Source organism: Perognathus longimembris, chromosome 28 (genome assembly GCF_023159225.1).
Source record: "Perognathus longimembris pacificus isolate PPM17 chromosome 28, ASM2315922v1, whole genome shotgun sequence".
NCBI lineage: Eukaryota > Metazoa > Chordata > Mammalia > Rodentia > Heteromyidae > Perognathus > Perognathus longimembris.
Genome location: NC_063188.1, coordinates 39563772 through 39580485, shown reverse-complemented (window position 1 = coordinate 39580485; position 16714 = coordinate 39563772). Strand labels below are relative to the sequence as shown.

General features: G+C 37.4%; 1 protein-coding gene and 1 non-coding gene across 4 annotated transcripts in view; one reads left to right on the top strand and one right to left on the bottom strand.

The window, feature by feature from the left end:
• The window catches only part of Pcdh19 (protocadherin 19), a 113321-nt gene that overhangs the window by 14282 nt on the left and 82325 nt on the right, over positions 1–16714 (bottom strand). The window lies entirely within an intron of this gene.
• Positions 16189–16292, top strand: LOC125344440. Its single transcript, XR_007209552.1, has one exon. It is a non-coding gene; the product is annotated as a small nucleolar RNA U13 (small nucleolar RNA).

Sequence of the window (16714 nt, the reverse complement as noted above, 5' to 3'; positions counted from 1 at the left end):
AGCTCGCAAGATAAACAGAAAGCCCACAGACTGGGAGAAGATCATTGCCAGCCATTAAATGGACAAAGGCCTCATCTCTAAAATATATGCAGAACTAAAAAAATTACCTTCTTCCAAAACAAAACCGCAAAGAACCAATAGCCCCATCATCAAGTGGGCTAAAGACTTTCAAAGAGACTTCTCTAATGACGAAATGAGAATGGCCAAGAGACATATGAAAAAGTGTTCTACATCACTGGCCATAAAAGAAATGCAAATCAAAACATCATTGAGATTCCATCTCACCCCAGTAAGAATGTCATATATCAAGAAAACCAACAATAACAATTGTTGGAGGGGATATGGCCAAAAGGGAACCCTACTTCATTGTTGGTGGGAATGTAAACTGGTTCAGCCACTCTGGCAAGTAGTATGGAGATTCCTCAGAAGGCAAAATATAGAACTCCCCTATGACCCAGCAGCCCCACTTTTGGGTATCTATCCAAAAGACCACAAACAAAGTCACAGTAATGCCACCAGCACAACAATGTTCATTGCAGCGCAATTTGTCCTAGGTAGAATCTGGAACCAACCCAGATGCCCCTCAGTAGACAAATGTATCAGGAAAATGTGGTACATATACACAATGGAATTTTATCCTTCTATCAGATAGAATGACATTGCCCCATTTGTAAGGAAATGAAAGGACTTGGAAAAAATTATACTAAGTGAAGTGAGCCAGACCCAAAGAAACATGGACTCTATGGTCTCCCTTATTGGGAATAATTAGTACAGGTTTAGGCAAGTCATAGCAGAGCATCACAAGAGCCCAATAGCTATACCCTTATGAACACATAAGATGATGTTATGTGAAATGAACTCCATGTTATGGAAACGATTGTTATATCACAGTTGTAACTACTTTCAACGTCCCATGTGTATCTGTAGCTTCTATTATTGATGAGGTTCTTGTATCACCTTCCAGTGGTTGTACCTACACTATCTCTGTAATCTTATCTGAGTATATCGGAAACTGTGTATACTGGTATTAGAAGTAGGAAATTGAAAGGGAATACCAAAATTTAGAGACACAGGGTAAATAAAGTCAAACAACTACAATAGCAATACTTGCAAAACTGTTTGGTGAAAATGAACTGAATACCTCAGGGGGGGAAAGGGAAAGGGGGAGGAGGGAGGGGGTTATTAGGGACAAGGTAACAAACAGTACAAGAAATGTATCCAATGCCTAACATATGAAACTGTAACCTCTCTGTACATAAGTTTGATAATAAAAATTTGAAAAAAAAGAATGCATACATTTTGGATGAGGGACATAAATCTTGGGGCCAGAATACTTCTGGTTTCAAACCAGATCTAGTTATTTCAGACCCGAAGCAAAAATTATATACAGAAACGGTAAACCTTCTTCAGTTTTAATGATAACATTTAATTAGGGATCTTTGTGAAGGACTTCCAAAACCATTTGTCAAACAAAGAAAAAAAAGAACTTAAGTTAAAGCTCAGTCTTGTGATGTATGGGAGGTGTATGAAGCAACAATGACTTAGTTAGGATTGGTAAGGAAGTAGTAATTCAGACAGAAAAAGACAAGAATATATTATTTTGAGTAGATGACAGCAGTATTTGCTACTATCTTTGGACCATCAGACTTCCGTCTCTTCCGATGCAGTTTAATTTAATTGAATGAGGACCATACAGAAAAACAATCATGATGAACTCTTCAGATACTGCACCAGTGCAGCAACTCCTTGTGCTGCAACTCCTAAAGTGGAAATATTCCCTCTAGTAGAAAGAGTAGGAAAACCTATGAAATATACTATTCCACTTTTCCAAAGGTATTAAATAAAGGTAGAACTTTAAAAATGTTTCTACACATCTATGTAGACCTTAAAAGAGATATCAAATATTGCCTCCCAATGTCAAGCAAAATTGTTGTTAATTCCAATAAAATCCCAACCAAAAAGGTTTCGTATTGTGAGCAATTTAAGCCTATTTGTCATGTTAGCTTTTTCTGGTGAAGCTAATTAAAATACTGCTGAAACTAGGAGAAGGTTTCAGTCAAAAGGATTTCATGAAAAGCTAGGGAAATACCAGAGAGGAAAGAATTATCCAGGAAAGAGATTATAAAAAGCATTGTAAAGCTTGCATTCAGAAGAAAGAACATCTATCCAGTTTCTGTAACTTAACCAAGTAATCAGAGCAGGTACAGACTCAATGGAAAAGGGACAGAAAGAGCAGGGGAATACAGAAGAAAGGAGAAGAGCAGGAAGCACTAGGCTTCAGACATTCTATGTTGGCTTTGGTCTGCCTGATATCTTAATAACTCAGCTTTTCTTGGATGTCCAAGTACCATTTGGAAAGTATCTGTTAATCATGTATCAAAAATTCAATAAGGGGGCTGGGGATATAGCCTAGTGGCAAGAGTGCCTGCCTCCGATACACGAGGCCCTAGGTTCCATTCCCCAGCACCACATATACAGAAAACGGCCAGAAGCGGCGCTGTGGCTCAAGTGGCGGAATGCTAGCCTTGAGCGGGAAGAAGCCAGGGACAGTGCTCAGGCCCTGAGTCCAAGGCCCAGGACTGGCCAAAAAAAAAAAAATTCAATAAGGGCTTAATGACAACTTCCCAGATCCCTCCTAGACTGTGGTGCTTGGCAAATTTACAATCACTTTGTAAGATAGAATTTTAGATGGGATTCCATTTGTAAAATATTCAAAGGAATCTTGGCAACGACTAAGACCGTTTTGGAGAACTATAAACCACTGACATCAAGCTATCCTGTAGCCAGTGTAGTTATGATTAAAAGAACATCACAAATTACATTTACAAATGTTTGCCTCTTTCTCACTCTCTTCTTTTTTTTCAGCATTTTTGCCATTTTATGTTCTTCCCAAAAACATTCTTTTTGTTCTCTGGTTCCTTAGCCTCCTATTTCTTAGCAACCCTTCCTGTACCACTGTACTAGGACAGCTGGATAGAAGATTACAGAGCTGTGACAAGCATCCAAAATACCTATGTGTTTTCATATGACAGATACCCCAAGTGCTATTTAAAAACTAGTCCTTGGAAAACTGAGAAAATTTTTCACATTTTCATTTTGGGGGAGGACATGCATGAAGAAATGCCTTTTGTATAATAAGGGGATCTATTACCAAACTGAGGTAGTTTCTTTTCTTTGGTCATTTGACATAGTACTGAATAAAGGGGACCCAAATAGGAAACTTTTGATGGGGTAAGAAAGATTAGATGTTTTTCATGATGCAAATACCTCAGGAAGAACAATGGTGGCAATGGAATATAAATGTGAAGTTACTAAGTTATGCTTATAGGAATGGACTCATAAAATAGAAACAAGTGGTTCTTTATCTTACTTTTTGTGTTTTTATCCTGTTATCCCCCTTTTTTCACTGTTTTGGATTTCTGTACCTATTGTATGTATGTTGTATTGTACGTAAGTTTGTCTGATTTGAGGAGGTGAAAGGGAAGCACAGAAATGGTCAGAGAAAGGGTGGATTAATTCAGCAGTGATACTTACTAGACACTATGTTGAAAATGAACTATATAACTTGTGGTGCAGCTGGGGTTGAGAGGGGGAAAAACTAGGAGAAACTGAGGGAAGAGGTGACACTGCTGTTCAAAAGAAATGTACTCCTTACCTGACTTATGTAACTGCAACCCATCTATACATCATCTTAACAATAAATATTAAAATTAAAAAAAGTGAAGTTACTGAAAATGACAAAGGAATGTTGCCAAAAGACAAGAGATGGGGCAGAAAAATGTCAACCCTAATGCCTAACTAAATAGCAGGAATTTTTTTTAAGTTTAGTTTTACCTTAAAATAAGGAGGATGACTGGAAAGATGAATGAATCCCAACCTTGTCCCAGACCATTTGACAGAGCAGCATCAGTTAGCAAGCGCCACCCAATATTCAGCCAAATGGCACATAGGCCTCTCTTCTCATTCACAGTCTATGCACCTGAAATTCACTTACTCCCAGTGCAACATGAAAGTAGATTAAAAAGATGCCCCTTTCAGAATTCAAAGCAATTGAATTATCTTCAATGGAACCTTTAGTGCTGAGCTGGTCGAGGAGACAAAGTTAAAACATATTGAAGTATAAGTGCTTGAGAATTTAATATTTATGACAGATGATAATGTGGCATGTACAGTCATACAATCTAAGTTGCAATTTGGGCAATCACAATAGTTCCTGGAGTTTTCATTTTTGTACTGGAGCTCAATTCAATTCAGTCCATAAAGAAGAGATTTCAAGATGTGTATAAGTATAAATCATTTGTGCTGATGTGTGGGGAGCAAGGAAATGAAGCAAAAGGCTGCCTGGAAAATTGAGACTGAGAAATAAGAGGTGCTGACAGTGACTGAGATAAACAAAGATTGACTAGACTAGAATCTTTGTATTTTGGATTCCGTGATGGAGAAAATTATGTGACAAAGTGCTGGATTTCATCTAGGTGCTTACAACCCATCTGAAAACTCATCTTTATAAGTAAAATATGAGATGGCACAGTAGACTATTGGCCAATTTGTTAAAAGGAGCACTGAGATACTGAAATCCTGAGCAAGATGATAATGTTTTAAAGAATTTTATCCTAAGATACTCAAAGAATTAAATCTTTGAGCCCATACCAACAATAGCTATAATACCTAGTCAGTTCTCTGAGGAAGTCACACCACTTGTTTGAATTTGGGTAGATTAAAAACAGACAGACCATTTCACAGATTCAATAGGCAGTTACGATGCCAAGAAGACAGTTTTAAGGTCAAAGTCACACTTGCAAGTAGCTCTGAATCTACACTTCTCTGCAATGTGGTTTTATTCTTACCTGACAATAAGGGGAAAACTTTTAGCCTACCATTTGCTTGTGAGAAAGTCATATAGATAATGGTGATAAGCCTCTGGGTGTCTGAGAGAACATAGAGTGATGATGGCCCAAATAATGCCAGTACTGAAGGCCAGATGAGACAGGCATGTTGATCCAGAGGCCTTTACAGGAATGGATACTTTTTTCAGCCAAGCCACTCCATCTTGTAAGACATGCAATGCTACTCACAAGTCAAACAAAAATGTAACTGCAAATTTGAAATTCCTTAAAGCTTCTTGAATCCCAAAATATTCTTGGGACTGAGTGGTGAAGCTAAGAAACTGAATTAACAGCTCTCCAATCACATCCTTCACATTTGTAAAACCAAAATTATCAGTAAACCAATCACTATCTCATGCAATAATTCAAAGGGGTGCTGTACCATGTTATTGTCTGAGTAGTAATCACTAGAAATGATTACTAGAAGCAAATTGGATGGTATGTCCACTACCCGGATGAAGTATTTGTTACTAATAGAAGTCAGGCAGAAAAGTCTAGTATTACTTGATCTTTCAGTGCAACTTCATCAACCATCTGGAATACTGTAGTGCAATGATACAGCTTCTGGGTATACTAAACAGCACAATCATTTTAAAAATTCATTTCAAATATCTTCCTGCAAGATAATAAATTTTACAGCAGTTTCAATCCTTCTTCATTGCTATGAAGAAAAGCTTAGTTCCAGACAAATTAAAAGTAAATTGATTGCCTTAGGGGAACCTATTCAAATATCACTTTTTCATGTTAGGAATCAGAGAGAGAGAGAGAGAGAGAGAGAGAGAGAGAGAGAGAGAGAGATCTTGGATGAGATTGTGGATAGGTGGTGAAGATAAAGAACGTGAAAAGTATAAAGGCCAATATATAAAAAATGACAAGCTATTGCAAGACAGAGTAAGGGACAGACAATTCAACCCATTAAATCCTTGTTTGCAAAACCAGGTGGAAATCAACTTAAAATAAAGTGCAAATGTGTCATTGGGGTGCAGGGCTAACATTTGCGTTGGAATTTATGAATAGTAACTATGAATAATGAATACTAAAATTGAAAGGATCAAAAGCCACCTTCTATGTTTACTTGTCATTATCTATCTTTTATGGAAAATCCTCAGTTTCATTCTTTTGCACTTTCTCTTGAAATGACATAGAAATATTGTTTTTCTTTTTCAGATGCTCACTTAATCATTCAAGTAAAAGAAAGTGTGTTTTTATTCCAGAGTATTGCCTCAAAACCAATTACACAAATATAGAAGAGAGACCTATTAATATATTCTTTAAAGATGTAATAATATGAAAGTGCCCTATATTTGACCAGTGTCTTTATTAGGAAGAAAAGGCCCTTTACAACTTGAGCACATGGATATGCTGTTGTGGACCTCTGGCCTGCAGCTTGCCCAATGCCTCTTTAGTACAGATAATGTCTGTTCATCTGAAGCATCAGTGGAGTTTTGGAATCTATTTGGGCCACATCTTTTGGGGCACAGCTTGTGAGGGTTTTCCTGAGTTGCCTCAGACTTTGCTTGTAGGAATAGTAGAAGGTGCTAGGGTTGAGATAATTTGAGTTTGAATACTCTAACACAGTTATGGAAAAAATCTATGTAGGAACCAATGCATGGTAAGCCTGAATCATGGCCACAAAATAATTACACACACCACACACACACATACACACACACACACTCGCGCGCACGCGCACATTCATCACCACCACTAGTACCACTAAACCTCATCAGCCTTAAAACTCATTTCTATTCACAGACTGAAGTACTGGAACAAATGAAAACATTACTAAAAGCCACAATGATAAACTGAAATGTTCTATCCATCTGTAAATCATGTATCTGTACACCCTTAGAAAAATCTATTTTTCCCAAACATTGCATCTTCAGAAATCCAGTTTTCTTGTATTTGCCTCTTGTTTGATAAAATGCCAATCTTTTATGATGGAGTCTGTGAAACATGAAGCTAATGAATGAATTCCGTGCTGTGGCAGAAGAAACCCTGAGGAATCTAGTTCTGTGCACAGAAAACAAGACAGCACTGGAAGCAGAGAATGTGATGTTTCATTCAAGTCTGCATGATTTCCATCCTCTGAGATTCCAATTTAGCCATTACAAGGAAGGTGTTGATTTGAATAGTATAAGAGGATGAATTCTAGTATAAAAATATTCAAGAAGTAAATTGAAAATATTAATTAAAGAGCTTTCTCTGGACCTAGAGCATTTTATCCTCTTAATTCCACTTCGCAATTTTTTATTTGCTCTTATCAGTTAGTGAACAGCAAATAATCCAGCTCATTATTAAAACTGCAAATACATGATCAGCTTTGGCAAAATGCAAACGGTGCCTAGCTGAGGAGCTCAAGATCATTTGCTCATATATGAAGACATGGCACAATAAGAAAATCCTTTATCCTAATGGCCTTGGGCTGGTGGGTGGAGGGTGAGGATAGAGAGTGTTGAAAATAATGGGGCAGATGTGAAACGATATTTTGAAACCTCTTGTAGTCGCTCATAAAGCTCTCTGCTGTTAATTGCACACACAGGCGCGCGTGCACACACAGACACACACACATCTATACAGAATTGTTGCTGCCTTGGCTTCCCGACTAAGACGTTTATAAGACACTAACAAACCAGGACATTGACAAATAGTTTTCCCCTCTTGGGGAATCTTTGTCCCCCTTCTTCTACAGTTTATGCAAAGTGAAAAGTTTATATTTTAACACCCCGTTGTCCATTCCAATAAAGGAGATCAGTGGTATTTCAACAAAGAAACCACTCATGAGTAATAATTTTAGAGACAAGAGTAAGGAAGTGAACTGTTTGAAATGAGTCTAATTCCTTGTGTGATGGCTAATAAAAAGAAACATCTGAACATAGTGCTTGCGAAGCATTTTTGTACTGTTCAACAGACTGAAAATAATAGCCTTTTTTCTGCTCTGCATTACCATTCAAAACAGCCTTCCCTTCTGGTCATATGTGTTTCCAGAGGGAATAAAGATTGATACAAGAGCTGACCTTTTTTCTATACCACCCAACTATACAGAGACTGACCAGATGATTTCTTTTAGCACCAACCAACTTGAATGTTAAAAAGTAAATCTAACCATGTCTCTAAATGTTTCAGTAATTACCCGCAAACCGTGAAAAAGCTAGAAAAATTTCAAGGTAGTTCCCAGAAAGGTTGTTCAGAAAGTAAAAGTGAATGCTCACATCTCACCTTTGTTTAAGGATGTTCTTTTTTAATACGTTCTACTTATTGTAAAGGTGATGTACAGAGGGGTTCAGTTATATAAGTCAGATAAAGAGTACATTTCTTTTTGAACAATATCACCCCTTCCCTCACTATCTCCAAGGTTTTCCTTCTCATCCCTGCCCAGGAGTTTTAAAGTTCATTTTTTAGCAGTGTCTAGTGAGTATCACTGCTGCATTGGTTCAAACTTTGCCCCACTATTTGTGCCTCACCCCTTTACCCTCTATTGAACTCTGTTCAAAGGATATTTTCTATCTGCTTTGTTTACTTTCTTCTGACCACACCCAACAGATTTTCCAGGGTAGGGGAATAGTGAACTGATTATTCAGTAAAGAGAACAACCCAGATAGTGCATGTTGTCATCTTCCCCAGTGTGTTTAAGATGGAATTATCTTTCTAAAAATTCAATACGTTCACAGACATTATATAAAAGAAGCTTTCTCTCTTCAATGAACCTTTTATTCCAACCTATAAATAATAAGTGCTTTCACAAATTCCCATTTTTCTTCTCATCTCTCTTGTCTCCATTCGGTCGTGTTCAGCTCATCTCTGCCATAGCCAAAATATTCTTTCGTCTTATTGTTCTATACAGACCTCATCTCTCTTCTTTCACCATCTTTCTTCACCATCGAAAACCTTTCTGTTTAGAAACTCATACTACCAAGAAAGCTACAGGGAGGCAATCAGAGACAATAGCAGTGGACAAGTCTTTGCCAGAAAAATCACCAACATAGAAAAAGCCTGCTCTCTAAGGGCATTTCCTGCTTCCCAACAAAAGAGCAAGCTTTACTGTTTCATGGGCCCCACCTATTATTAGAAACAGCTGTGTCTGGAATGTCCTTAGGAAGTAGGATATGGAACCCACAACCCTTACAAGAAAAAAACTTGAGGAAAGGAATATTAACTGTATAATTACATAGTCATTTATGCCCTATAAAAGAGCCCATATTTCCCTATAAGAAAAGTGAATGGTTAACTTTTACAATAAAACTAAAAATTTAAATCTTACAGTTCCTCCAAATTCTAAAACAACTGTCATAAATTTTGTGTCTGCCAAAAATATTCAACTGAGTATTCAGTAATCTACTCAACCAAGTATTTGCTCATTTGAAACTCACAGCCTGATATAACACTGGTTCTCTCTTGTCCTTTATGTCAAGATCATTGGGCCATGAGCCAAAGCTTAAAGAAGTAAGCTTCATTTCGGAAAATTGGAATCCCTAATGTCAGATACAGTCAGCCTGACTAATGGGAACCATAGCTTGCCAAAATCTACAGCTTCACTGTCTGCTCCACCCATCAAATATGCTTAGAAGTCCCATGGCATAGTTCCAGCAGCCTGCAGATTCCAATCAACTATCAATAACTTAAGTGTAAGTGATTGTGGATGAAGTTCAATCCAAGTGTGTTTTTTTTAGTTGCAGGAATTCCAATGCTATTATGGCACCCATAGCACTCACACCTAATTATTCAGGCAAGCATCCACAAGCAAATAGTTATAGGATGTTCTTCACATGCTATAATTACAGCTTTCAGCATAGTACTAACAGGAGTTAGTTTGAGGGTCACTATATAGGCAATATTGCCAGAAATCCAATTTGGATGAATATAATGGATCAAGGAGGAGTTCCTATATGCCATGCTCGTACTCTGGAGTCACTTTTCTGTCTCTGCAGGCTTCTGCAGCTGAACAGAAAAAGCAATGCACATGTAAATATTATAGCATGGAACTCTAGTAAGTTGTATCTCACTGAAATTGCAGTTCTGTGTCAAAGTAATTTATTGAATTTGAACATTTTTTAATACGATTGAAATTCAGTGCTCTATTATCCTAGCTTTTCTCCTAAATCCAGTTTCTCATGCAATAAAAATGTTCTGTTTTAGAGACATTGCTTTGAAGTGATCTATTCAGGAAAGTGGCTTTTCAATAGCCAGTTGTATAAGAAATAAACATCATTTACTGAGCATTCTTAGATGCCGTAGCACCTCAGTGCATACAAAGGCAATGTTTTGTTTTCTTTCTGACTATGACCTTGTCCTGACATTCACATCCAGTGGGAAGTCATCTATCTTTGAGTAACTGTCAATTACTCTCCTCCAACTGTAGCCAAGAAAATCTGAGGCATCAAATAAACCTGCTGCCTCATCACAAAGCTCAGAAATATGTATGTCCATGTATTTTTTCATAATGACAAAACAGTTACTAGAACCCTGGCCAACATTTTCCTTAATTGTGTGTGAGGGTAGGAACACACACAATATTTATATTTATTGTGAAAAATCCCCTTTACTTTCATAACAGTAGTACACATATATTACAAATCCTTAGCACTACTTAGTTCCTTATCAGACGAGATTGGGCGCATTCAGGGTGGTATGGCCGTAGACTTAGTTCCTTATCAGTTAGACAAATCTCAAGAACAAAACTTAGTTGAAGTGTCAGGTAGAACTGAAGTTTTCTCCAGTCAATATTAGTCAATCCTTACTTCCAGTGACAACACAGAGAACCAAATGTAATATAAATGCAGCTCCAATTTTAAAAGTATATGTGTTGGATTTGTTCATGTCGTATTTAATATTTTGTGTTGCTTTTTTGTCTAATTCTTCCATTTCTTTGTTTCCTACTGCCACAACTAAAGATCATGAGGATATGATTTTAGATATCCCTAAACCTTGCCTAGTTCTCATCCCCTACTGATAAGCAGTTATAAAACAGTGTAATTAACTCCAGCTGTCCCATCTTCACTTCTGATTCTAGAAGCTGATCAAGCCGACACCTCAGGGTGTGGACTGCAGTGGGTGGAAGAATGTCTGGCTTCATGCCAGCCACAGTGTGCCTCTCCCAAATTGCAATCCTCCCCCACTAGACAATACCTAAGTTCTGCAATCATGTTTACACAGCTGGAACTATGCAGTCCCTGAAAATCATGCAAAGAAGACTGTGACTTCTCCCTGCTCCATTCTTAATTTAATCCTATTTATTCAATGAAGAATAAATAAATGTATTAAATTCCTAGTGTTGGGGTAAAGGTGTGAAAGAGAATAAAATTTCTCCTTACAAACAATGTTTATTACCATGATTGCAGCATCCCACAAATGTGGAGCTTTCTAACTAATAGTAAATAAGAAGCCAATAAAAATGTAATCCAGAAGGGAAAGCAGTATTGATGGGAAATACAACCATCCCCTTCAAAATGCAGTGTAGTGCACTGTTACTTTCAAAAGTGACATGGTGAAGATACTGACACTGCTTAAGCAAGGCAGGGTTTCTAGTCAGTCTTAACCTTGAGATTATGAGTGAGCCTGCTTTCCAAAGAACCCCTGCCTTGAGTCTATCATATTCCTGCTCACCACCACCAGCAATAAGAAAAAGATCCTCCCTGAAGCCCCATGAACAAATGAAGTACAGAAAAGATAGAGTTCATGCTTGAGCTAAAGTATTTGGCAATCATCTCTACTGAGAGCCTAAAGTCATATGGACTAGTGTAGAACATTTTAGCACTGCTAACTTTTAGGGTGTAAACATTTCTGCTGTAGCACTCTGCTCAAGGCAAACTTATTTCAAGAAAGAATGAGGTATCGATCACATTTACTGGAGCAATTTAAAACTTAATCTGTGCCTCACTCCCTAGCAGCACATCTGGAGTCAGCTCCTCAGTAAAGTATACATGTGCAAGGGTACCATTTCGTTCCTAAGACCATGGACCCTGGAGAGAGAGTGGCTCTCCAGCTCCAACACATAGCAGCCTGGTCCTATGGAAGTTACTTAAAGTAACCAGGCCCTGTTTTGTTCCCCCATCCATAAGACAAGACTAGTAACAGTGAACTCATGATATTGTAGGAATGATGAAAAGAAGAAATGTATGTAAATGGATCTAAAAAATGCCTGATACAAATGAAGAATTCAACACACATTAGGGATTCTTTTTTTTTATCAACAGGATAGGACTGTTTATTGCTAGGGAGGGGCATAGACCTACCCCTTGGTTTGGAGGTTGTTCCAGAGATTCTTATCTATCCAAAGCTCTAACCCTTGCGAATAGATGGAGTCCAAGTTGGCCTTAGCCTTAGACCATGAAGTCAACTACTACTATAAAGATATGAAAGAAAAGAACATAGGAAAAACTTTGTCTTAGAAGAATGCCACCCCATCAGGCTGCTTTGGTAACCTAAATACCAACATTATTCTTTTTTGATTATTTCTACATTAAGATGCAAATGCTACATGGAAAGCAAGAAGAGTTTGTTTAACTGGTCCCTTGAAATAATTGGTACCTTGGAGAAACACAACATGGAACTCATAATTTTTATGCATAAAGTAGGAGAGAGCAAAGAGTGGGAACATAGGACCCTGAGTGGAAGGATTAAGGCTGATTGCTTGGCCTCTGAGTAAGAGAAGGTGCAGGCAGATAGACACAAAAGCACAGTTGTGCTAAGGACTAGTCCTTGTATACACCTTCTGAGAATGTGAGAAATCCCTTCTCACTCTGTGCTTTGATTTCCTCCTAGGCACAAAGCTATTTGTAACTCTGTTACAGATTTCATCACTTAATGGGAAACAAAACCACACATGCAGAATAAATTCAAATTTTTTAAAAATAGGCCTCAGACAGGAAATATTGACAAGATGCCTAATATGCTAAGTATGTGGAATTAAATTGAATGAGGCACTTGGGGTGGGGAAGCAAAAAGAGGCTACACCACACACATTTGGAAAGGCAGTGCTAGCTAAACTGACAGCACAGAATGCTTTTGATTGATAAATAGAGAGAATAATGTGAAAGGAGAGTCGGAGTGGAAAGTAAGGGGAAGATATGATAAGAATTACCAAAGGAAGTAGAATTATAAAATTAGAGACCAGACCAGAGAGGTAGATAAAATCAAAGCACCTAGAGAAAGAAAAACAACAGTTTTTTAAATACAGTTACATACAACTAAATCATAAAGATAGCCAAAAGGGCCATTTAGAAATCAAAGGGGAGAATTTATGACAAATGAGGGCCACTTAATTCAGGGAAAAATATATTTAGGACTTTTTATCCTTTATTTTTCCACCAAAACTGCATCAGGGACATCAGAGTAGATTCTCTTCATAGATAAGCTTCTTAAAAGGCTGAACAATGGAATCACTGGTGATAAGGCAAATGAGGCTCTGAAAGACTGATAAATCCCATACCTCATGTAAATTAAGGCTCCCAACGTGTGAAAGGGTCACAAAAGCAAATTGAAGCTACTCTGGCTAAGGGATTTGATAGTTTTATCACACAGGAAATAGGCTAGTAGTCCTGAACTAATGGCCAGTTTAAAAAAATCAAAGGAAAGAGCTAATTGTTCCATTTGGGGAAAGTCAAAGGCAGCTGCTAAAGCATCAGAGGGGAAACAGCTGTGTTCTTCATTTAGGGGAAAGACCTAATTAAGTTGAAATTGCAAACTATTCAGAAATAGCTGGTTCAGTGAGGGAGAAGGAAAAGGAGAACATGAATTGTGTGTACAAGGAAAAGAGGACCGCTACCACGAAAATACACACTTGAAAACATAGTTGAGGTAAATTTATGCCAGCAAAAGCCAAAAGGAAGGAAGAAGTTCAGAATGTTTAACACAAGCTAGCTTCTCCAGTTTTTCATTCTCATTTCCTTTGCCACCAAGGGAGGAGTTTTACAATTCAAAACCTGTGACTAACAATCAGATTTCCAACACCCCTTGGGCTACATTGGCACATCAGTTGTTTCAGTCCATCTCATACTAATTCTTCTGACTACCTGACCTTTCTGCCTTCACTGCTATTTTCTGCAATACTTTCCCTAAGCAACATTTCTTTCATACTTGAGTCATCCCTTCCATACCATCAGTGAAAACTTGCTGCTAGTCAACCAGCCTTTAGGTTTTATATAATGCACCAGGGAAATACTGTCTTTAGATCCATGCATCATTTCACTCTCAGTATCCATAGAATGGGGTAGATCTGTTGTTTGGTAGTGTTTAGAGACATTCTTTTATCAACACTTGGTCACTACAGATCTTATTCATGCATAGTAGCATGCGAAGAGATAAATGGGAAGAGGGATAAAGTAGTAAAGAAGGCAACTGTATGGAATTTTTTTTAAAGCTGTAAAATATTCAATAAGGGGAAGTGAGCAAGGTGGATCAAGTCTGTTACCCGAGCTGCTTGGGAAGCAGAATCACTATGACTATGAAAGTCAATCTCAATCAATTGCTAGGCAGAGTGTGTGTACCTGTCATCACAGCAAGATGGGAAGTACAAATAAGAAGACCTCAGTCCACACTGTCCCAGGCATAAAAACAAGGCCCCATCTTAAAAATTAATTCAAAAAAGGTAGGTACATTAGTTCAAATGATGAGTGCCTGCCTATCACATGCCAAACTCTGAGTTTAATCCTCAGTACCATCCCAGCAAAAAAAAAAAAAAAAAAAACTTCAACAGAGCAATTCTGAACTAATGACAACCAATCAAAACACTGATAGTGAAATTTTTCATTTTCAATTGAAAACACCTGTTTTCTGTAAAACAACAACAACAACAATAATAATAAATGGGATTTGTCCCTAGAAGGAATGAGGGTGGAATAAAGTTGAGCTGAAAAGGAAAGGTTTGGAGAAAGAAATAAATAAGAAGTATCAGAAAAAGTATGTAGACAGGCAGGAGGAAGAGGAAGGAGAGATGGCATTAAATTATCACTTCACAACTGGCTCCACTGAAGAAACGACATGAGATTTGGCTTAGAGGGTTAAAGAAGTATAACCCATTAAGCCAGGAATGAATCTCCTTGATTTTGTTTAAGGGAAGTGGAGACATATGGACTAGAAATAGCCATCACACTCGGGAAAGGAAGAATAGAGGATTAAGTTCATTCTGTCCATAAGATTTATTTGGTCCCTAATACCAGGGTTAAAAGCCCCTCCCTTGGTAGAATTTCAAGAGAACTTAGTCTAACTGTAATTTTTAGATAGACAAGTGACCTGCAGCTTCAGTTTGATTTTTACCCCAAGCTTTATGACATTGCCATTGAGCAGCTTCCATGGAAGGAAAGCCAAAGGGAGGAAATTATGATGAAAGAGCAATTACCCCTCAAAGTAAGCACACCATACCATCTGTTAATTTGAATATGTCACTCATTACAGATCCATTGGCAAATGGCTATGTGCTTAGGAATTTGAAAAGGTTGTGCCAAGAACCCAACATTAAAATAAAAGAAACTTAGAAGTCAAACTATCAACTCCTCCATGATCCATTTTAAAAATATACAAAAATCGAATTCACATAATATAAGCCATTCATAGAAGTTGTTGAAGAGAGACAAATAAGAAGAGATCAGAACAAATAAAATATTGATCACAAAAGACTATTTATAGAGCTTAAATTTGGTCTATGATTTCAAAGTGAAAAAGAAATGTGATGAGGAAGGATATCATTGTGCAAATTCCATTTTGAAGACCTACATATACACAATACTAAATATTTTATAATTTTTGTTTCATTTAATCCTTACAATGTTCCTGCAAAGAAAATATTACCAATATATCCCATTTGGGAGGAGAAAAGCCCATAGACAGAACAGTCAAGTAACCTGCTGATGGTCCCACAGCTCTTAATGTGTGTAATGCAATGAGAACCTCACTGACCTGAGCTCCAAACACTCAGATTAGTGTTCTTGCTGCCAAATGAGCTCATGCTACCATGACAGTGCTCAGGTCAACCAGCCAAGAAGGAAAAGGTCACAGAGGAAAAAAAGAACTGATTCACAATTATATTGTCCTAAGAAAAGGTGAGATCCACATAGAAATATAATAGAATGCGAATGTAAAAGAGGGATTTGAAGGAAGGGAGACAAGAAAGAGGGGAGAACTGAAGAGTGAAGACAATCGAAGGATGTTACATATACATTATCATTTATGTGTGTGTGTATGTATATCAAAATAAAACCCACCAAATTCTGTTTGACAAGGGGAGCAATTGGAATATCACAATAAAACCCTCCATGTTACAGATATGTATGTTATCTTAAAAATGTTTTTAAACTAAAAAATACAGATTATTTTCCAGTTCATAAGCATGATGATTGAGTCTTTATCCTCTTGCATGACATGTGCCTCCCTCAAGCCTTGTTATCACATGGGCACATTACCTGTCTGATGTGAAAAAAAATTAAAAATACAGAAAGAAGGTAACAAGTTTGACAAGAAATGTACTCATTACCTTATTATATAACTGTAATCCCTCTGTACATCACCTTGACAATAATTTTTTAATGCAGAAAGATTAAAAATGGTGTGTCAGAGTAGGGATAAGAAAGTAATACAGGAGGTAAGTATAGTCAAAGTAATATATATGTATGGAAATGATACAATGAAACCCTTCACACTGACAATGAATACACACTAATAAAAATATGAATAGGGAGGAAGAAATTTCAATCACCCCACCTACAAACATAAGAACAGAGATTTTCAGAGGTTAGTGACTTATCAAGGATGTATGATACTTATATAGAAAATATTACAGTTCTCATATCCCTCTGGGCCACATAGATTAAAATGTTTTAAGGGGGGCTGGGGAT